The following is a 24,008-nucleotide window of genomic DNA, read 5'->3' as shown; positions in this document are numbered from 1 at the left end:
GTCCGTCTCAATGTTCCATCAACGTCCCCAAAACGCCACCTTTTAAAGTAACTTTTAAATCAGTAAGTGTGTTTACACCTCATACATTCAGTGTGCGCTGAAAGCACTGTCACGTTGTCAACAACACAAATTGACAATGAAGATAGTCGGCGAGCATTTTTGTTTGTTTCGTTTGTTCTTGTATATCTCCCGGCAGAAGCGAACTCCATCTCACATAATTAGGGTGTGTGTGTGTGTGTGTGTGTGTGTGTGGGGGGGGGGGGGGTATAGATAGTCGTCATGAGGAACAACAAGCTTTTTTCAAACAGCAGTTGATGAAGAGAGGTTTTAGTTTGTTTTTTTGCAGGGTTTGTTGTTGACAGCAAAAGCTGCAAGGGGAATTCAGCGACGACAGAGGCTGAACACATGCCTGTGGGCGAACCGGCTCTTATTACAGGTTTCCTTTTTATGTTTTGCTTCTTTGTCTCCACACCGTTGTGAAGTAATGAAGTAATGCAAATCAAAGTGCCATATGAGAGACACACAGAGAGAGAGAGAGACAGAGAGAGAGAGAGAGAGAGAGAGAGAGAGAGGAGAGAGAGAGAGAGAGGAGAGAGAGAGAGAGAGAGAGAGAGAGAAGACGAATAGAAGCAACACAAAGCAAACAAGAACGCCCTTGAGGATGTTTGTTCTTTTTTCCCCCCTCCTCAACATGGAAGAGCTTCTTTCTGTCTGTTGGATCACTTACAGTAGAACCAATTAACCGCGGCTCCACCATGATCGTCTCAAAGGTCTTAGTTTCTGTCTGTTGGATCACGTACAGTAGAACCAATTAACCGCGGCTCCACATGATCGTCTCAAAGGTCTTAGTTCCGCCACGTCGTCCTCCCTCGGCGGCCGCTGTATTAGTTATCGTCCTATCAGCGCCGCCGGCCGGCTAGCTCTCTCTCTGACCCATTAATCCATAAAAAGAAGGTGTCACCATTTGGACGGGTTGTAGCAGCAGCAGCAGCAGCTATAGGGCATCCTCTCCCCCATCCCATCCCATCCAGATCGGATCCAGAACCAGAGCAGAACCAGAGCAGAACCTCTCAGCAGTAGACGGACCAGTAGATGAGGTTGAAGAAGATGTACGCGCCGGGGAAGATGCTGCGCGAGTACTTGTCGATGGCTGTGCGTGTTCTTGATGATGTTGATCTTGGGTATGCTGCGCTTCTTCTTGGTGGCGGTGGACTCGCTGCTCACTGACAGGTGCACCACCATGTGCTCTGGCTTCTCGGGGGGCACGGGGGGACCGCCACCGCCCCCCGTGGTGGTGGTGTTGGCGGCGGCGTGGGGAGGGGCTCCTCCTCCTCCTCCGTGGTGGTGGTGCAGGTGGTGGTGGTGGTGGTGGTGGTGCGCGTCCTCCTCGGCCTCGTCGTCCTCCTCGGGGACCATGGGGTCCACGGTGTAGCCCGCCAGGCTGTTGGTGTCGGCCTCGCTGTAGGTCCCGTCCATGGCCAGGCGCATCTGGGAGATGCCGCACGTGCAGGGCAGCGACTGAAGGGGGAGGGGGGGGGGGGGGGGGGAGGGGGCGGGAGAGAGAGAGAGAGAGAGAGAGAGAGAGAGGGCAACGGTTCAATATGTGGTTCTCTGAGATTAAATGAAGACCTGGTTATTAAGGGGGAGGCGTCATTAGGCGTTCTGTGGCACTGAGTTACAAATGAGTTAGGTTCGAGGCGTGGGAGAAAATGAGCCGTGAAATTATTAGGTTATACAGACACTGTATGCCTACAGCACTGACTGCACAACATGATCTAATTCTCAACTAATTGTGTCTAATAAAAGTTACACGCAATTATTACAAATCCAGACAGCCCAGAGTGTTTTTATTTAGTCACAAACTTTAGTTCACGCTTTTCATTGGTTCAATTTTTATAATTTTCTTTATAAAACAAACCAACATGACGTGCTGTGAGCTTGCATAGATCCTTGCGTGACGCTGTAGCGTGTCGAAGTAGGGAAACATAACATGCAGGTCTAAATCTCAAAAGTAGCTACAGTAACTAGAGCTAAATCAAATAATTTTAGCGAAGTAAAAAGTACATTTGCCTCTGAAATATAGGCAGATGAGAAAAATCTAAGAAAAGCTCAAGTAAAGTAACTGTTTAGATATCGTTTAGATATCTCCAAACTCCAATCCAGCCAAACTCAGCCTGTATCAGATCTGTGCCACATCCAGATTGGAATCAGATTAGTTTGAAATAAGTCTAAACACAAATACCTCAAAGATTTACTTAATTACAGTACTTAAAGGAGAATTCCATGCTAGAATGCTTTCTTACCTTTCTTACCTTTCTTTGTAGTTGTTACGTCCCCACCAAAGAGGTCCAGGTGTTTTTTTGTGCAAAAACCCCTTATTGGCTATTTTCCCTACCATAAGCCCTCAATGAATTGCATTGCATTGAATGGGAATTGAATGGGGCTATGGGGTGTTATGCTAGTTCGCTTATTTCCATTGAAAGAAGTAGTAAAGTGTGCCGCTTGGGATATTATTTACATTATGAAGAGAGGATATATACAAAGAAATTATAATTTTGAGCGATGGAAATAAGCGAATTAGCACAACACCCCATAGCCCCATTCAATTCAATGCAATTAATTTAGGGCTTATGGTAGGGGAAATAGCCAATAAGGAGCTTTTGCACAAAATAACACCTGGACCTCTTTGGTGGGGACGTAACAACTACAAAGAAAGGTAAGAAAGCCTTTTAGTATGGAATTCTCCTTTAAAGCTGCTATAAGCAAAAGCATGCCACATTTTTTGGGGTATTCAGACAGCCAGCAATGTGTAAAACTCTCCCACATAAAGATTAGTCTCTGCGCCACAATCTGCATTCAAAGACTTTACCAATGACAAAGCTTCTAGGAACATCTTTGAACGCAGATTGTGGCCCAGATTGAGACTACATTATTTTTTGGGAGTGTTTTACTCATTGCTGGCTGTCTGAATACCAAACAATAAATAAAAGAAAGTCATTACAATTTGGACATATTATTGCTTATATAGCAGCTTTTAATAAATTAACTTTCCAGCAGGGGTAACATAAAAATAAATAAAAACTTCACATTCTGATTAAAGATGATAAAATGACACCTCCCCTCCCAGCTGCTAAAACCCATCCCATCTGATCAGGCCCTTAATGGTCTACTGATCATTCCCACCACGTTTCCTCCCGTCTGGGCTCAAGTTATTTGAGCGATATACGAGACGGAACAGAAGGGAGAACACGCTGTATAATAATCCTCAGAGGTATAATATATAATATATATATTATATTATATCATAGACAGAACAGAAGGGAGAACACGCCGTATACTAGTTATGAACAAAGACGTACGCCAGGGGATTAAAACGGCATCTGCATGACCCTCCCAACACGCCCACACAACATATGTATTTTGTTTTCAAGTTCAGTTCCACTAAACTCTTTTGTCATCCGCCTACAGTATAAAGTACTGATCAAAACGTATTTTTATTTTATCAAGTTTAAAAAGCAGGAAGCTTGCGCACATCCAGTTCCTCGCTGGTGCTGGACTAAAGATACATACATACAGAGACGGAGAAGTCCGCCCGCTCCACCCTCACCTCCTGCCTGACTGACATCAAAACATGGATGCAAACAAACTTTCTAAAAACTCAACTGCAATAAATCTGAAATCATCATCATTGGCCCTGACTCCCTCACCCGCTCCTCCCATGACTTCTCCCTCACCATTGACGGCTCCACTGTCACCCCCTCCACCCCGAGTCCGCAACCTTGGTGTCATCCTTGACCCCACCCTCTCCTTCCAGCCCCATGTCAACCAGATCACCAAAACCGCCTTTTTCCACCTCCGTAACATTGCCCGCCTTCGTCCCATGCTATCCCACACGGCCGCTGAAACACTCACTCATGCCTTCATCACACCCAGACTCCACTACTGCAATAGCCTCCTGTACGGCGTCACCACCAAGGTCCTCAAAAAACTACAGTATGTTCAAAACTCCGCCGCCCGCGCTGCTCACCAGAACCAGATCCAGGGACCACATCACACCTGTCCTCCGTGAACTCCACTGGCTCCCAGTCAAGTCCAGAATTCAATTCAAAATACTCACCATCACCTACAAAACCCTCAACAACCTGCAGGCCCCCCTCTACCTCTCTGAACTCCATGTCCCCTCCCGCTCCCTCAGGTCAAACACTGCCAACCAACTGGAAGCCCACAGATCCAACAAACGGACATGGGGAGACAGACCGGGCCTTTGCAGTGGCTGCCCCTTCTCTCTGGAACTCACTCCCAACTCACATCAGAGCTGCCCCCCCCACCCTCGAAATGTTCAAAAGCACACTCAAAACCCACCTTTTCAAACTGGCTTTCCCTACATAAACCCCCCCCCCCCCCCCCCCCCCCCCCCCCCCACACACACACACACACACCCTCCTTATTGGCTATTTCCCCTACCATAAGCCCTAAATGAATTGCATTGAATTGAATGGGAATTGAATGGAGCTATGGGGTGTTGTGCTAATTCGCTTATTTCCATCGCTCAAAATTATAATTTCTTTGTATATATCCTCTCTTCATAATGTAAATATTATCCCAAGCGGCACACTTTACTACTTCTTTCGATGGAAATAAGCGAACTAGCATAACACCCCATAGCCCCATTCAATTCCCATTCAATGCAATGCAATTCATTGAGGGCTTATGGTAGGGGAAAATAGCCAATAAGGAGTTTTTTGCACAAAAAAATACCTGGACCTCTTTGGTGGGGACGTAACAACTACAAATAAAGGTAAGAAAGATAAGAAAGCATTCTAGCATGGAATTCTCCTTTAACTCTTTTCACGCAGTGTAGTGCAAGTGCTACGGGCCAAGATGGAGTCTGAAGAGGTGAGTTTTCAGACTATACGGCGGAAGATTGGGAGTGAGTCTGCACTGCAGTTCTGATTGCAATGGTTAATGCATTCCATGGTTTTGAAAGCCAGACGGGAGAAGAGTTCGGGACGTGCTTTGGAGAGTTTTAACCTTTTGTCCCGTTTTCTACCCAACGGTGACGACATTACCACCAGAGAAACCACCAGCGTGTTTTCGTTGGGATAAGCTTGGAAATCAACATCAACACAATTTTGGAGGAGAGTGGGTTAATTTGAATACCAAACGGCACACTGTTTTGTCCTTTGTCCTAACTGCATAAATCGATTTTATGCTCGTCTCGCACGGTGTGGTAACAGAAGTATTGCACATGTTTTGTTGACAATGTCGGTCCTTTTCAAACTTCATGCATAATTCAGAAGCTCCAGCCGGAGAGGGGAGGAAAAAGAGCTGCGGCACAACAGAGTGACGTGGTGTGCAAGCAGTTGGTGTAAACTGTAAAAGTAACCGAGTAAATGTACTCGGTATTGTACAATATTGAGGTGCTTTGTTGTTCCTACCCTGCCCTGACTGATTGCTGCATGTGGTGTTTTTATTTATTTTATGTTCTTATATTCAATTTTGTTCTTTGCCATTGTTCTATCATTTTAACTACTTGTGTTTTATTGTATTATATTTTTGTGTCCTGCCCTGTGAAGCACTTTGAGCTGCATTTATGTATGAAAGGTGCTATACAAATAAAGTGTATTATTATTATTTTTTTACTTTACTTGAGTGTACATTTTTTAGATGATTACACTTCTGCTCACCTACATCTCGAAGTCTTTTCTTTATTCTCACTATTATATTTCTTTAACGTAGCCTATAGCCTCTACTTCTCAGATTGTTATATTTCTTTACCGTAGCCTATAGCCTATACTTCTCAGATTGTTATATTTCTTTACCGTAGCCTATAGCCTATACTTCTCAGATTGTTATATTTCTTTACCGTAGCCTATAGCCTATACTTCTCAGATTGTTATATTTCTTTACCGTAGCCTATAGCTTATACTTCTCAGATTGTTCGAATGTCTCTGGTGTCTCACTCTGACCTTTGACCTCAGACCTTTTAGACCTCCCACTATTTTCTATTTACATAAACGGTTTTGAAACATCGCCAAACGGCGGCTCTGCCAAACGCTGAAAACACAAAGCTACTGTAGTTGGAATCGATTGTGTTCACCCATTTTGACCTGACGTCGAAAAAAATAAAAAAAACCTTCGCTCTGAAAGAATATTCAAATATTTGTGCCGCATTTTCAGGATTTCTTCAAAAATAGCAGATCTACAAGCTCTATGAGCTTGTAGATCTGCTATTTTTCAATAGCTTAAAGTATAACATAAGCCATAAGACTTGATCTCTGCAGGGAGAGCATCAAAATATTTCGCTCAAGAGTGAAATTATTGTTAAAACATCTGCATTACTTAATTTGCAAGAAGCCTAAACAAATATTAGAGAATGCAGAAGAATTGTTAATTTGAACAAAATCTGTGGACAAAATCTCATACCCAACGACCCCAAAAACAGATTCTAAGGGCCGATTCATACTCCTATTTTACCGCTGTTTCGGCGCTGTAGTGCCGAAATGATTTCGGCTCGTCAGAAATTTTCAGTAGCACCGAAGAGCCGACTTTAGGACGGTACCCGCCCCCCCGAACCTCAAATTACGTCAAATTGTAGGCTTTACAGCACCGAACCGACTTTTATTCTGCTCTAAAATAGGAGTATGAATCGGCCCTAAGCCTCGAGTCTGAGGCGCTAAATCTCATCAAATTGGTGGTCCGGTCCGTAAGCTCAAATGCCGAATAAATAATGGACCTTGATATGGAATAAAGGTTGAAACATATTGATTTGGTACACTAGTCACGTTCCGAACGGGGGAATATAGAAGATGTTGCCTTCAAAGTCGCTGCCTTCAAAAAGAGATGTATAGCCCATTCTGAACGGGAACCCATTTTGGTGTTAGCATCATGTTGTGCTTTAGCTATTGAAAAATAGCAGATCTACAAGCTCGTAGCGCGCCACCGAGTGGCGCGCTACGAGCTTGTAGGTCTGCTATTTTTGAAAAATCGAAGAACGACTGACATTTTTTTAATCTGATCTCGGGTCAGAATGGGTTAATCAGACCAGTGTGTGTCCAGTGGAAACCTCGTATGAATCTGATCTCAGCTCAGAATGGGATAGTGTTGAAAAATCCAATAAGGTCAGACTACAGAAGTCCTTTTTTCTTTTCTTTTCCATCAGTCAATTTTGAGAACCTGGTCAAGGGCAGGGGGGGGCAGTCAGACAGATATTTAACCAGGGGGGCAGTTAGACAGATATTTAACCAGGGGGGCAGTCAGACAGATATTTAACCAGGGGGGCAGTCAGACAGATATTTAACCAGGGGGGCAGTCAGACAGATATTTAACCAGGGGGGCAGTCAGACAGATATTTAACCAGGGGGGCAGTCAGACAGATATTTAACCAGGGGGGCAGTCAGACAGATATTTAACCAGGGGGGCAGTCAGACAGATATTTAACCAGGGGGGCAGTCAGACAGATATTTAACCAGGGGGGCAGTCAGACAGATATTTAACCAGGGGGGCAGTCAGACAGATATTTAACCAGGGGGGCAGTTAGACAGATATTTAACCAGGGGGGCAGTCAGACAGATATTTAACCAGGGGGGCAGTCAGACAGATATTTAACCAGGGGGGCAGTCAGACAGATATTTAACCAGGGGGGCAGTCAGACAGATATTTAACCAGGGGGGCAGTCAGACAGATATTTAACCAGGGGGGCAGTCAGACAGATATTTAACCAGGGGGGCAGTCAGACAGATATTTAACCAGGGGGGCAGTCAGACAGATATTTAACCAGGGGGGCAGTCAGACAGATATTTAACCAGGGGGGCAGTCAGACAGATATTTAACCAGGGGGGGCAGTCAGACAGATATTTAACCAGGGGGGCAGTCAGACAGATATTTAACCAGGGGGGCAGTCAGACAGATATTTAACCAGGGGGGCAGTCAGTCAGATATTTAACCAGGGGGGGCAGTCAGACAGATATTTAACCAGGGGGGCAGTCAGACAGATATTTAACCAGGGGGGCAGTCAGACAGATATTTAACCAGGGGGGCAGTCAGACAGATATTTAACCAGGGGGGCAGTCAGTCAGATATTTAACCAGGGGGGCAGTCAGACAGATATTTAACCAGGGGGGCAGTCAGACAGATATTTAACCAGGGGGGCAGTCAGACAGATATTTAACCAGGGGGGCAGTCAGACAGATATTTAACCAGGGGGGCAGTCAGACAGATATTTAACCAGGGGGGCAGTCAGACAGATATTTAACCAGGGGGGCAGTCAGACAGATATTTTGTGAAGCCACTAAGGAAATCGTAGTTCATATAATGGCCTGTTGTGGCGCTGTCTTTGGACCCAGAAAAACCCCATAGCCCCATAGAAGTCCATGTATTTGGGCCCAACTTCACCTAGATTGTATTACCTTAATACACGTGGTCATGAATACTTTCTGCTTCCAGTCACTAGTTTAAAGTCTCATTTCTCATGTCATAATATTATTTTTGGAAAATTATGGTCCCATTAATAAAAAAAATTACCATAAAGTCGCGTATGTTCTGAGGGGCGTGGCTACCGTTACAGTCTATGATCGGGATTCCCCTCCCACTCGAGTCAAAATAAAAACCAACGGAGAAGAAGGGGGGAAGTCCCGCCTCGTTGTCTGGGCCAGCCAATGGCCAGCTGGGCCCAAACGGAGCCAGCCAATGGCCAGCTGGGCCAAAACGGATCTAGAAAGATGGCGACTTACAGTGCAGGAATAACAGGCTTCATTTTACGTCCATGTTAGACCCGGGGAACGCTTTGTCCATATCTTTTTACAGTCTATGGTCAAGGGCCAGCAGAATGATGAAGGACACCACTGGCTTCCAGTGGTGTAAAGTAACTAAGCACTTTTACTAAAGTACAATTTTGAGGTATTTGTACTTTACGAGTATTTCCAATTTCCAGTACTTTTACTTCTACTCCACTCTCAGAGCCAAGATTTGTACTCCACTACAATTAGGAGTGGCTGCACTGCTCAAAACAACACGCAGATGTTGCTACTTTTGACAGCTAACCTTTGCCTGCTTATTTTATGCTACGTGCACAAATGTAAATAATTGTATCTTCCTTTCCAATGTTTTCCTTTTGCTCTCCCTCTCTCTGCGCCAGCACCCACCACCCTTTGTTTAACGAGCGATGGAGCTAGCACCAGTGTTGTTTTCGTCGACTAAAACTAAGACGAAAGATGTTCGTCGACTACCTTTTTTCACTGACAAAAACAAATGAAAACTAAATGAAAACTAAGCCACGATGACTAAAACTAAGACTAAATATACTGACAATTTCGTCGACAAATAAAAACTAGACTAAAATGTTAGGAAGGGACTAGTGGACAAGAGATCCAGTATAAGTCATTTTACACTTGGTTGCATGCTGAAAATAGCTGATCTACAAGCTCACAACGCGTCGCAACGCGACGCGTTGTGAGCTTGTAGGGAGCTTGTAGGGTTCAGTGTCTTGCCCAAGGACACTTCGACATGTGGACAGGAGGAGGAGGAGCCGGGATTCTAACCGCCAAACCACGGATCATTGGACGATCTGCTCTCTACCTCCTGAGCCACAGCCGCCCTAAACTTAGTCTTAGTCTACAACATGAACACTGGTTAAAATAAACAACATAACTTAACTCATGATATCATGCGATGTTGGGGATGCTCTGACGTGCAATAGGCAACAGTTTGGTCATGCACTAACAATGCAAGCTTTATTTATATTTATATGAAAAGATAAACTAAATGAGATGAAATCATTCCCAGGGAAGAATGTTCACAAACAAACAACAGGCCCGAGATGTCTAAACACAGCCTACCCTCCCCTCTGCTCCCTCTGTGGCATTTGTGGTTTGTTAACGCCCAGTTAACAAAAAGTAGCCGATCTACAAGCTCGCAGTTTCGAGCTCGCACATCAAGTAGGACGTTAATATACAAAAAAAAAATAGACCCGTGAGGTCAGTGTTGTTTTCGTCGACTAAAACTAAGACGAAAAATGTTCGTCGACTACCTTTTCCACTGAAGAAAACTAAATGGAAACTAAATGAAAACTATGCTATGGTGACTAAAACTAAGACTGAATATACTGACAATTTCGTCAACAAATAAAAACTAGACTAAAATGTTAGGAAGGGACTAGTGGACAACAGATCCAGTATAAGTCATTTTACACTTGGTTGCATGCTGAAAATAGCAGATCTACAAGCTCACAACGCGTCGCGCTGCGACGCGTTGTGAGCTTGTAGATCAGCTATTTTCAGCAAGTGTAAAATAAGTCATTATGACGGCAACAAGGCCTGCAAAAATACATTTTAGTCGACTAAATCACCTACATATTTAGTCGACTAAAATCTTATGACATTTAGTCGACTAAAACTAGACTAACACTAAGACATTCCAGGTGACTAAAATGTGACTTGACTAAGTGAAAACTATTCAGGAGACTATGACTAAAACTAAAATAGAAATTTGCTGCCAAAAACAACACTGTGTGAGGCCTAGACTTCTCTCAGGGAGAGAAGGATGAGGCTGGCTGGGCACTGCATGCGTCAGGCACCCGGGAAATGTGGTGGCGATCAAACAGAAAGTGTGGAAGCCAACGGGACTCTCTCTTTCTCCCAGCATTTCGCCCATACGGGTATGCTTTCTCTGTGAGGTTAGGGTTAGGCATAGTGTTGCGGCTGATAGCAATCCCCAATGCATTGGGAGCAGTGTCGTGCACAGACATTTAGAGGGGCAGGTGCTCAAGTGAAAAAAGGGCACATTGTGCAGCGCATTTTGGGGCGGGAACCCATTTTGGTGCTTTATAGCTATTAAAAAATAGCAGACCTACAAGCTCATAGCGCGCCACCGAGTGGCGCGCTACGAGCTTGTAGGTCTGCTATTTTTTATTATCGAAGAACCACTGACATAGAAACGTATAGCTTTAGATTGTGGGGGCCTAAATAATATAGTAGAAGCGTTTTTTATCAAGATTTGATCAATGTCACCGCATGGTCCACTCCACACACTACAAATTAAGAAAAAAAAAGAAAAGAAAAAACCTTTTTTTTTTTTTTTTTTTTAAGAGCACATTGCCAAAAGGGCAGGGGGTGCTCTAGCACCCCCTAGTGTCTATCTGTGCACGCCACTGATTGGGAGCCTGGAAGATGGGAAATGTATGACGCGCAGCATTAAAAAGGACTCGCGTCCAAACGAATGCTCAAGTTAAAAATTGCTTTTACTTCGGCGTCACCAAATATTACAGTACATTGCCAATAAATATATCATAAATTGAAGGTTAAGGCCGACCTGGGCGAAACGTCGAAGAAAGAGGGAGTCCCTTGGGAGCCAACACAAGGCACAGCTAGGAGGGGAGAGAGGCGGCGGTGCACCACCTACGTAGACACACTGCGGCGCGACAGCGGAGCTAACGACACTGCAGAGCTCAAAGCCCTGGAGCTGGATGGGAGGGTGTGGAGGGAAGCGCTTCAGGAGTCCCGAGTCGGCGCTGGCTAGTCCGTACTCTCGCGTTGCATCGTCGCATCGCATCTAAACAGGATCATAAGTGATGAAATATACAGTGACAGCCAAATTAAAGGGATTAAAGGTTTTGGAATTGTTCTTGTTTTTTTTAGGTTTTCTAATATCAATTGCACCCAAAAAACATGAACTTTTAACATTCAGTAGATTTTCTGTGATCTGGGGTTTTCTGGCTCAAACAGGTGCTCTGATTTGCCGGCAGTAAGTGACATCACTTACTGCAAATCCCATATATGTCAATGGGATTTGCCAGCAGATGTCACTGTTTCACTGTGTTGCCTGTTTTCATTGTAGCTCAAAAGGCCCCAAAAACCCCAAAGAAAACTTCAGACCACAGAAAATCCATTGAATGTTCAAAGTTCAGGTTTTTTGGGTGTAATTGAGGTCATAAAACCTAAAAGAAAAAAGAAAAAGAAAAATAAATGAAAATGAATGTCATAAAACCTTTAAAACCACATGAATGCCTTATAGCATCCCTATTCTCGGGGCGGACGTTCTGGAAAAAAAAAAAGCTGATCCACAAGCTCACAATGCTTCCATAACATAAAACACACGCCACCAGAGGGAGCTCCACTGATCTTGTTCAACCCAGATGTGGCACAAACATGGGGTTATAATAAGTCTGCTGCTATGCCACCAAAATGTGGATGCCAATCCCCTACCAACAGACATAAACAACTATGAATCATTAACCTCCATCAAAGATCAATTTGTAACTATACTCCTACAAAATCAAAGCTTATAACACCAAAAATGAGCCCCCTGCACCCCAACTGTTAAACTCATTCCCGGCAAACAGGTAGTAGTTCAGCAACCGCCACCGTTCTATTCTAACCCAAAAAAAACTACAAAGTAAAAGCAGAGTTTCTGTTTTGAAAGAAATCCCGGCACATGATTGTGTTAAGAAGCATTAAAAAAACAGGTAACCAGGATTTAGTGTTGAGCCGCTGACATCGGCACGTTGTTCAATCCAGCTCAATCTGAGCCGTAGTTTCAGAGATAAAGGCCTATGAAGGTGGAGCGGCCCCAGCATTGTGTGCAGGCCGCCATCTTGCTACAGGCCGCCATCTTGCTACAGGGAAACACACAGTGAGCATCAGGGAGGGAGGGAGGGGTGCCTATAGCCACCGGGAGCCCTGCTTTACGGTAAATACCAGCAAGAGGATTATTCATTATTACAAAGCTATGTTATGAGCTTGTAGATCTGCTTTTATGGGCTGACATTTTTCTGGTCACCAAAGTAAGAAAGAAAGAAAAAATAAGAATGAAAGAAAGAATAATAAAATAACGTGAAAGAAAGAAAAAATAAAGAAATGAACAGAGAAAGGAAAAATATGACGTATAGCGACATCATCCTGATGACTACAAAACAATGACTACAACATGACGTATAGCGACATCATCCTGATGACTACAAAACAATGACTACAACATGACGTATAGCGACATCATCCTGATGACTACAAAACAATGACTACAACATGACGTATAGCGACATCATCCTGATGACTACAAAACAATGACTACAACATGACGTATAGCGACATCATCCTGATGACTACAAAACAATGACTACAACATGACGTATAGCGACATCATCCTGATGACTACAAAACAATGACTACAACATGACGTATAGCGACATCATCCGCTCCCGGAACCGGATCATAAACGAACAAAAAGGAATGCTGCCCCCTGCAGGCTATACCAAAGACGTATCACAAGCCAGCCTCCTATACACACGGGACAGCCTCTTCATGGACAACCCCCCCTACCTGTGACCTGTGACCTGTGACCCCTACCTGTGAGCGGGCCCGCTCCCTCATCTTGCGCTCGCGGCGGTCCTGCGCGGTGGACAGGTAGTTGACGGCGGCGTACTCCAGCACGGAGAGGAAGACGAAGACGAAGCTCACCCACAGGTAGATGTCCACCGCCTTGATGTAGGACACCCGGGGCATGGACGCGTTCACGCCGGTGATGATGGTGGACATGGTCAGCACGGTGGTGATGCCTGGGGGGGGGGGCACAGACAGGGCACAGACAAAGGTGTCAACGCCTTTTAACCCATTTTGACCTGAAGACATTTCTATACAAATGTCTTCTACATCTACAAGGACTCATTTCAATGACAATTAATTAATCATTTAAAAAAATAATGAAAATTGCTGATTTATAAGTGATGCTTGTGAGCTTGCACCTGCTATTTTCACAATTTAGTGAAACGTTTTGAACATTTAGCCTATATACATTTGTTTTTAATGTCATACATATGTGTTGATATAAAAAAAAAAAAAAAATGTACTTTGACATTTGTGCTTTGAAATTGTAGTATCCGTTGACTCATACTTTTGTCATGACTAGTCTAAACTAAGTATATTCCCCTCACTGGAAAATAATCATTCATTATCTTCTTCTTCATTCATTCTTTCTAGAAAAAATGTTCGACGACTACCTTTTTTCACAGAGGAAAACTAAATGGAAACTAACTGAAAACTAAGCTATGATGACTAAAACTAAGACTGGACAAATGAAAACTAGACTAAAAAGTTAGGAAGGGACTAGTGGACAAGAGATCCAGTATAAATCATTTTACAATTAGTTGCATGCTGAAAATAGCCGATCTATAAGCTCACAGCGCGACACGTTGTGAGCTAGTGAAGAAAAACAGATATTACGACGGCATAAACATTTTTGTTCGACAAATCAACTGTATATTTCGTCGACTAAAACTAGACACTAAACACTAAGACTTTATAATATAATATATTATATTATTTATATATAATTATATAAATACAATCCCCGATTATGTAACAAACTAAATGAAAACTATTCTAGAGACAACTAAAATCCAAATGTGCTGCCAAAACCCACACACGTCTAAACTCCCCCAATGCTGCAGTGCTGTACCTGATGCCTACAAACCCTCCCGCGCACTTCCCATTGCAGTCAGAACTGCAGCATCACTCCCAATCTTCCGCCGTAGTCTGAAAACCCACCTTTTCAGACTCCATCATGGCCCATAGCACTGACCCTACCCCCTTAGATAGCACTTCCGTAGACTTAGATAGCATTTGATACAGACTTATAGCATGTTATGTAGACAGCACTATAATTGCATTGTATATAGTCATAGCACGCCATAGTACATATGTATAGCATAGTAGTATATATGTATAGTTTCATTATATAGATATTCCACTGTTACGTTCTTAGCTTACGCATGTTTCATGATAAATGTTTTCATGTGATGTATTCCCATGCTTTTTAAGTCGCTCTGGATTAAGAGCGTCTGCTAAATGCCTAGATTGTAAATTGTAAATTGTATGCTGCAGCGCCTGCTGTGTACAATGTGTAGCTTACAGTGCAGTGCTGTGCTGCTGCTGCAGTGCCTGCTGTGTACAATGTGTAGCTTACAGTAGCAGCTACGGCGTGTCGCGTTTGGTTGGGTTTTCTTATCCACATTATGAATTATGAATCCTAGACATGAGGCCATGGGGGTAAATAATTATACCAACTGTAACAAGTGAGATAAAGAAAACAGGCATTTCTTTTCTTTTTCTTTTTGTTTTTACAATAATCTCACCCCTCGAACTGAAACAACAAAACAAGACGCAACTCGACAGGGGAGGAAGACAGAAACAAATGTAGAGAGAATCCACTGGGGGAAAAACAAAAGAGTGCAGGCGTAGGCGTGTGTGTGTGTGTGTGTGTGTGTGTGTGTGTGTGCACTTGCGTGAGTGTGTGCGCTTGCGTGCGTGTGTGTGTGTGTGTGTGTGTGTGTGCGTGCGCGCGTGCGCTGTGATGTGATGGAAGAAGGTTATATATTTTTTTTTACTGAAGTCAAAGTATTAAGACAACAATGTGGACATTCTCAGTTACAAGTACAAGTTAGATACTCAAAATGTCACTTGAGCAAAAAGTATTTTCATCGATATCTACTTAAAGTAGCAAAAGTAAGAGCAACAGTGAATTAAAACAATCAAGACATAATTCGTGTCACTTTGCGACTCGCTGTGAGCTTGTTAGATTACGTTAGTATCTATTTTCTATTTGCGTGGTTTATTATGACAATTAAGGGGTTATAGGATGCTATCATGTTGGTTAAAGCTGCACTATGTAACTGTATTTTAGTGAATACAATGACGTTGTTAATACAACTTACAATTAAAACCATACAATTGGGTGTGGTGGTTATTAATGTGTTAATATAAAGCGTCTCAATCATTTTAACCACTTTAACCATATTTTATACTTTGGCTATTTATAAAAAAAAGCAGATATACAAGCTCATTATTGTGTCACTTCGTGCTGCACTTTTAGCTTGTGGATCTGCTAAAAAAATAAATTTGAAACCGTCTCGAAGATTTGTGCAAATCTTTGTTCTTGCAGCCTGAGAACCGGTTCGGGGAGAATAGATAAATAAATAGACCATTAAGTTCCCCAAATTCCTCAAGTACATTTTCAATACCAAACATGTATAACATACATAAACAATGTAATACATGTAATATACAAAATGCGAGTACTTCTTCCACCACCGCAGTTTGAGAAGCACGTTAAGGCCATGACGTGCTTGTCTTACCCAGGGAGACTCTGGCCGGGACAAAAACAAACGTTATCCCATTCTGAACGGGAACCCATTTTGGTGTTAGCATCATGTTATGCTTTAGCTATTGAAAAATAGCAGACCTACAAGCTCATAGCGCGCCAGCTTGTAGGTCTGCTATTTTTGAAAAATCAAAGAAAGGTCAGAATGGGTTAATCAGACCAGTGTGTGTCCAGTGGAAACCTCGTATGAATCTGATCCAGGGGGGCAGTCAGACAGATATTTTGTGAAGCCTGAAACTCCTGAAAGTTCATATAATGGCCTGTTGTGGCGCTGTCACTGGACCCAAAAAAACCCCATAACCCCATAGAAGTCCATGTATTTGGGCCCAACTTCACCTAGACTGTATTACCTTAATAAACATGGTCATGAATACTTTCTGCTTCCAGTCACTAGTTTAAAGTTTAATTTCTAATGTCATAATATTCTTTTTGGAAAATGATGGTCCCATTTATAAAATAAATGACCATAAAGTCGCGCATGTTCTGAGGGGCGTGGCTACCGTTACAGTCTATGATCGGGATTCCCCTCCCACTTGAGTCAAAATAAAAACCAACAGAGAAGAAGGGGGGAAGTCCCGCCTCGTTGTGTGGGCCAGCCAATGGCCAGCTGTGCCCAAACGGAGCCAGCCAATGGCCAGCTGGGCCCAAACGGATCTAGAAAGATGGCGACTTACAGTGCAGGAATAACAGGCTTCATTTTACGTCCATGTTAGACCCGGCGAACGCTTTGTCCATATTTTTACAGTCTATGGTCTGATCTCAGGTCAGAATGGGTTAAGGCCATGACGTCGCTTGTCTTACTCTTACCCAGGGAGACCCTGGCCGGGACGGCCCGGCGGTCGATCCAGAAGGACACCCAGGACAGCATGACCATGAGCGTGGCGGGGAAGTACGTCTGCAGCAGGAAGAAGAAGATGTGGCGCCGCAGCGTGAAGTTGATGTACAGACGGTTGTACCAGCCTGGGGAAAAACAACACACAGAAACAAGTTGATGTACAGACGGTTGTATGGGGCGGCGGTGGCTCAGTGGTAGAGTGCCTGGATGGTAAGCGTAAGGTTGCCAGTTCGAACCCGGGCTCCCCCAGAGTTACTGTCGAAGTGTCCTTGAGCAAGACACTGAACCCCTAATTGCTCCCGATGTGCTAGTTGGTGCCTTGCATGGTTTCCGCTGCCATCGGTGTATGGATGTGTGTGTGAATGGGTGAATGTATAATGCACAATCTCTGTAAAGCGCCTTGGATAAAGGCGCTATATATCATATCATACCATTTACCATTTGTACCTAGCCTGGTTAATAAACCAGACTAATATCGCACGGACCGCGGGATATTAGTCTGGGGAGGCTCAGCTTGGATTTCATTTCCAGGGGGGGGGGCGGGTTGAAACATTTTCTCTTTGACGCAATTGGTCAGAGCTACTGTCAGTCAAAGGTCTCAAGCATTGAAAGTCACTGTACCAAAGCCCGCCCATATTGCATACCGTGTCCCGATTGGCCGCCCCATTTCTCTGGTGTAGGAAATGGGCGTACAATTGAGCCTCTCCAGACCGTAATCCGCCGGCAGGCAATTTATTTTTGCCAACGGCTGATTCGGTCTGGTTTATTAACCAGGCTAGGTTGTACCAGCCTGGGTAAAAAAAACACACAGAAAAACAAATACTCTGATTGATGTGTTACAGTAAGAGTAGTGCCATTAACCCATCGATTTTTCAAAAATAGCAGACCTACAAGCTCGTAGCGCGCCACTCGGTGGCGCGCTACGAGCTTGTAGATCTGCTATTTTTCAATAGCTAAAGCATAACATAATGCTAACACCAAAAGGGGTTCCCGCCCAAAATGGGATTCTACAAATGCCTTCTAAAGTCTGTCAGTTTTCTGGAAAACCCTAAATGTTTCTGTCATTTGCTTAAGTATTTGCTTAAGTATTTTCATGTAATTGGCCGCCGACCCCCATCTGAAAATGTGTTGTTCCAGGGACCCCCCCCCCCCCCCCCACAGAAGCAAAGATTTGACTTAAAACGTTTTTTTGCTCTGAAATAATATATATTCAAAGATTTGCGTCACATTCTCAAGACTCTATGAGCTTGTAGATCTGCTATTTTTCAATAGCTAAAGTATAACATAGTGCTTAAAACACCAAAAGAGGTTCCTGCCACAAAATGGCTTAGTAGAAAATGGTCTCTTACATTACTTTACAAGTGAAAGTCCTGCATTCAAACATTAGCTTGTACTTTTAAATGTACTTAGAGCCAAAAGTAAAATGACTCATTATGCATGCAGAATATATAACTTGCCAACATATAGACAAGAATAGACAATCTATACGAGCCAAATAACCAAAGTATAACACAGCAGAGCTCATGTGGTGTGCATGTTTGTACTGTATGTGTATGTTTTGCAATATGAAATTATAAATTTGCAAAGTAACTATAGTAACTAAACATTTCAAATAACTAATGAAAAAGTACAGAATTTTCTGCCGAGGTTTAATGTCGTGGAATATAAAGTAGGCCTATTGAATGTATAACTGTTATTATTTATTAATAATACTTTGGTGCACGCTTTATTCATTTTTCTAAGATAATAACAGCTGGAGGTATGACAGTTGGCACAGCGCGATAGTTTGTGTTTATTGTGTACACATTTTTGTATACCACCATCAGGCAGTGTTCGTATACCAAAATGCTAATTTTACAACACCTGTCCACAGCAGGCTTCTGAATAACACACGGGAAGACTGTGTGTTCCACAAAATACTAAACACCAAAATGTCTACAGGGGATATTACGGCGAGAACAATATGGTGTTCCTCCGTTAGCCGTGAGTTTAATACCTCTATTAAAAACAATATATTGTCGCTCTCGGTGGATTAAACCTTCTGTGTCTCCAAAACGGTTCCCGTTTCTAGCCAGAGCGTGGCCAGACTATAATTTCATTGCGCAGATTCAGTGTTGTTTTCGTCGACTAAAACTAAAGACGGAAAATGTCCGTTGATTACCTTTTTCCACTGACGAAAACTACATGAAACCTAAGCTATGATGATTAAAAATAAGACTAAATATACTGACAATTGCGTCGACAAATAAAAACTAAAATGCTAGGAAGGGACTAGTGGACAAGAGATCCAGTATAAGTCATTTTACACTTGGGTTTGCATCAGTGTTGTTTTTGGCAGGCATTTTTTTGATTTAGTCAGTCTTAGTCTTTTGGAAAAATGCTTAATTAGTCTTAGTCAGTCTTAGTCATTTGGAAAAATGCTTAATTAGTCTTAGTCAGTCTTAGTCATTTCTATCCTTGATAGTTTTAGTCGACGGAAACTCCTAAGGGTTTTAGTCAGTTTTTGTCATTTTAGTAAAAGGTTTTAGTCCAGTTTGTCAATTTTTTTAAAATGTCTTTAAATAAAATGTCTATAGCGTACAGGTATTAATTAGAGCTGGGACTCGATTAAAAAAATTAATCTAATTAATCAGAGGCTTTGTAGTTAATTAATCTCGATTAATCGCATTTTAATCGCATATCATTATTTGACCCAAGAACTGTGAGAGAGCCATTTTTTTAATGGATTTTGGTATACTAGTGAATCAATGAATAGTGAATACATAAGTTTAAGCAATAAAACATTGTTTTTGTAGTAATAATATCTCAAAATTAATAATGTATATAGAGCTTTTCTGAGTACCCAAAATGCTTTACAAGGGGAAAAATAAATAGCTGGGGAAAGTAATATTGAAGGTTTGTATGGTGGGGGCATGTCTCTGAGAGTTTTGGGGAATGCATTCCACAGGGTTGGGGGGGGGGGCTTCAATTGGTGCAGCAAATATGTGACATGACCATAAGAAAACACCTCTGTGTTTCTTCCGTGGACATACAGTAACAGTAACAGCTAGGGATGCACCGAAAGGGAAATTCTTGGCCGAAAACCGAATAGCCGAATACATATTTGTTGTAAAGATACTTGATTATGGCAAAATACATGATTATGGCAAAACCTAACTTAAATAATTAACACTTATGGGTCCATTAAAAACATCTAATTCATTGGAGGCTTAATTTGTGATTAATTAATCTCAATTAATCAGATTTTAATTGCATATCAATATGCCTATATTTGACCAAAGCAGTGAGCTTTTTTTCTACATAAGCATAGGCAATAAAGTACTTAAAGATGCTTTTCAAGGGGAACATGAGAAAACAAATAAAAACAACTTTATTAGGGAAAAACTAAGACTATGGAATAAAATAAATGAAAGTGGAATGAGATAGCTGGGGAAAGTAATATTCTAGAGGTGGGTTTGAACTTAGCATGTCTCTGAGAAGTGCATAGTTTGGACAGGTCTGCCTGCTGTGGACACTGGACAGTTAAACTAAACACGGGCAGACGCAAGGATAGACGATCATTCATTTATAATGGAAACCAGCAACATGTTGATGCAAAGACGTGTAGCTGCTCCAATGATATTCATTTATAATGGAAACCAGCAACATGTTGATGCAAAGACGTGTAGCTGATCCAAATGATATTCCCATTCGTCTTTGTGTCTGCCCGTGTAAACGCAGCATCGAGGGGTTTAGTTGGGGAACGGAATGGAAAGTAGGCTACAATAGTGTTATTAAGGAGGACTCCTTCTAACGATATGGACCAGAACTAAACTAATGTTAGCTCCCATGCTAGCTAGTAGCTACCCTCGTCAGACAACACCACCACCATCCAGATCGGGTGGAAGGCAAGCTGCTGATATCACTTTGCTTGTGCCCGTGGATGGGAAATAAGATTTAAAAGGCTATGGAAGCGTGCTGCGTGGATTAAAGCACAGACGTGTCCAATAAAGTTGTGTCGGATCTGTCTGTGCATTCCGTCTGCTGGTGTGTTGTGACTGTCGCAGCGTCGCTGATGCATATAGTTAAAGAGCGTCATAAGCATGCGCCCTTCCTGCGCTGGAAGTAGCAGATCTACAAGTTATCTACCCGCCGCAATGCACAGCGCTTTGAGCTTGTACATCTGTGATTTTCCCGCAGTTTAGTTGAATTATATCGATTCACAACTTTAGGACCACTACTACTACCCAGCTAGCAAGTCATGGCGCGCCGCCGACGTGAGGCGGTCCCCGCGCGCCGCGGATCGTGTCCTCCGCCGGGCGCGTGACGCGACGTGGGCAAGTCGTTCATGATCAGCGTGGGCCACGCGCCCCAACGCGCGTGTAGCCGGCGCCCCGCTTCTCTGCCGCGACTCGAACGTCAGCTACGGACAGCAGCAGCAGGACAGCGTGAAGCTGTCTTATGACACCCCCCCCCCCCCATATATTGCGACCCGCACCCCTCGATTCTCCCCCATGCTCACCTCCCTCCCACATATTTATAGAAACATAATAAAGCAGCAAATGTATACTTAATTTTGTTTCTTTATTAGGAAAAAAAAAAGTTACAATGAAAACATTTATACAGCCATGTTAAACATAAATAAAGGCACATAAACATAAAAAAAACATGGAAATATTTTAAAACATACAAGTTTAGAATACAAGTGGTTGATTTTTATGTAATTTTGCTGAGAATGCACTTAAGGACCACACTTTGAGAACCACTGGCTCCTAAAATCTATAAAACAGTAAAACACCAAATTTCCTGAAACCACCAGGACATTGTTGGATAAGATTGTGTCCACAATTTTCCAAGAACCTATGTTTCTATATCAGTGGTTCTCAAATTATGTCATGTCAAGGACCCCAGAAATATATGAAATTGGCCGCAGACGCCTATCTGAAAATATGTTGTTCCAGGGACTACCCAGAAGCAAAGAGGAGTTAAAAACGTTTGCTCTGAAATAATATATATTCAAAGATTTGCACATTTTCAGGATAAAACAAAATAGACCTACAAGCTCGTAGCGCGGTCCCCGTCACTGAAGTCCAAGATGCCCTGGTTTTAGCCACTTTAACCATTATTTAAAAAGCTGTAAGCTGTTGAAAACGAGCTTGTAGATTTGCTAATTTTGAAACATCGTGAAAATGTGGCACAAATCTGTAAATATATATTCTTTTGCAGCAAACGTTTTAACTCATCTGTGCGGATTTAGAAGACATCAGTTCTCAAGTTTAAGTGCTTAAGTCTTTAAAACACCAATTCTCTTCTGAGTGGAGTCAGGAGTTTCTGAGCGTAGCAATGTGTGTATGTCCCCGTGTCTGTATGTCCGAGCACGGAAAGCTGGGTGCGTTCCTTGAGGTCTGGATGTTGCGGGGACCCCCACACGGTACAATGCAGGCTGGGTATAGAGGGTCAGGGAAACCCGACTGGTGGTAGCCTTTCCAGCAGAGGTTGAAGTCGATAGGTCTTCCTCCAGCGAAAGTTCGTCTGAAATCACAGAATTAATTAAATACATTTTTTTCACCTTAATCATTTCTCTGTCTTGTGATTCATGACTTAACAGTTGCCCTGTGGGTAAAAACCCAGCCATTTTCTAATTTCTATTCCTGTGCTAAAATGTGAAAATGTTCTTACCATTTTTATTATCCATTTTATTCATCCATCACCATCATCTCCACGTGACCTCATCTGTAATTTGAACAAAATCAAATACAAAATTGATATGGATTGCATTTGTATAGGGCTCACAACACGTGAGCTTGTAGATCGACTATTTTCACCATGCAACCAAGTGTAAATTCAGGCATTCTGAAATAGGCCTACCTACCATCACTGCTGTGAAATGTGGGATAACGTTTTGATGGCTGTGAGAACCACTGCCTTAACCCATTTAGACCCGAGGACGCATCTGTGTCGCCTCATAGGTTTTAAACATTATTTTAAAAGCTGTTAGCTGTTGAAAAATAGCAGATCTACAAGCTCATAGTGTGGCATAGAGTGCCACAGTACTCATCATAATACACCTCAGTCATTTAAAATGTACACAGTTACACATCGTTGGGTGCCAATTTGCTGTCCTTGGTAAAAATGAAAATGAACAATTACCTTAAATTAAAGAACGATGTCTCAGCTCTGTACAGCATGTCACCTTGTCTGTAAAATGAAATCAAATTCAAGTCAAAATTATTTCAAATGTAACAGCAAACTTGAGGCAAGAGAGCTTAATTGTAGCATGCAACCTTAATTCAGTGGTAGAAAATGTTCTTACCGTTTGTACGCCCAACAGATCCAAGTCCTGTGTCTGAAATCAGTAACAACTAAATGGTAAACATTGTATGTACATAAAATCAATTTGATGAAAACAGAAGATCTACAAGCACACAATGTGCTGCGAGCTTGTAGACCAGCTATTTTCAGCATGCAACCAAGTGTAAAAATCAGGCTACGAGCAAGCAACGTATCAAATCTGATTTAATTCGAATAATTATTATGACTTTTATCAACATAAGAAGACGTTAGAAAAGAACATCATGATACATTATTATTGTTCGCTACTAAACCATTTTACTTACTTCTGATATGAGGTTGCTTTGTTTCCCCCAGCCTCCACCGTCTGGGTCGATCTTGCTGGAATCTTGTTTGTCTGTAAAATTAAATAATATAAAACACCGTCCAACGGAGCTATAGATGTTTTTAAGCCACGTCCAAACAATAGATTAGCTAGCTAGCTAGCTGCTAGCTAGCTAATCTATTCCCTCTAGCTAACGTTAGGGTTACGTGCACAGATAAAGATCACGTGTAATTACACTACACACAGTATATATCAGATATAAAAATACACTGACCTTTCAACTGAATTTCTCCGGATAAAAACGGCGAAATATAAGCCTTTGTTGTGGAGTCCTCGACTACAAGTACTTCTGCAGCTCATTGCTCAAGACAACAACAACAAAGCAGCCAGCCGAGAAGCCTGAGGCTGCAATGCATGCCGGGTAAAGCG

At 42.6% G+C, this 24,008-nt stretch overlaps 1 long non-coding RNA gene and 1 pseudogene across 2 annotated transcripts in view; both read right to left on the bottom strand.

The window, feature by feature from the left end:
* Positions 1 to 1,070: 1,070 nt before the first annotated feature.
* LOC310878360 (gamma-aminobutyric acid receptor subunit rho-2-like) overlaps positions 1,071 to 24,008 on the bottom strand; it is a 100,774-nt pseudogene continuing 77,836 nt past the window's right edge. The window contains exons 6-9 of the transcript in view: positions 16,957 to 17,187; positions 13,341 to 13,549; positions 1,393 to 1,518; positions 1,071 to 1,254 (exon numbers count right to left, since the gene is read on the bottom strand). The product of the transcript in view is annotated as a gamma-aminobutyric acid receptor subunit rho-2-like (transcript). The remainder of the gene's footprint in view (positions 1,255 to 1,392; positions 1,519 to 13,340; positions 13,550 to 16,956; positions 17,188 to 24,008) is intronic.
* Positions 22,682 to 23,956, bottom strand: LOC310878361. Its single transcript, XR_014570893.1, has 5 exons — positions 23,854 to 23,956; positions 23,581 to 23,651; positions 23,277 to 23,309; positions 23,114 to 23,161; positions 22,682 to 22,696 (listed from the first exon to the last, which is right to left on the bottom strand). It is a non-coding gene; the product is annotated as an uncharacterized lncRNA (long non-coding RNA).

This window comes from Protomyctophum parallelum, assembly GCF_964188405.1.
Source record: "Protomyctophum parallelum genome assembly, chromosome: 20".
NCBI classification, from domain to species: Eukaryota; Metazoa; Chordata; class Actinopteri; order Myctophiformes; family Myctophidae; genus Protomyctophum; species Protomyctophum parallelum.
Note: the sequence above shows the minus strand (reverse complement) of the source record. Positions and strands in the feature narration are given on the sequence as shown.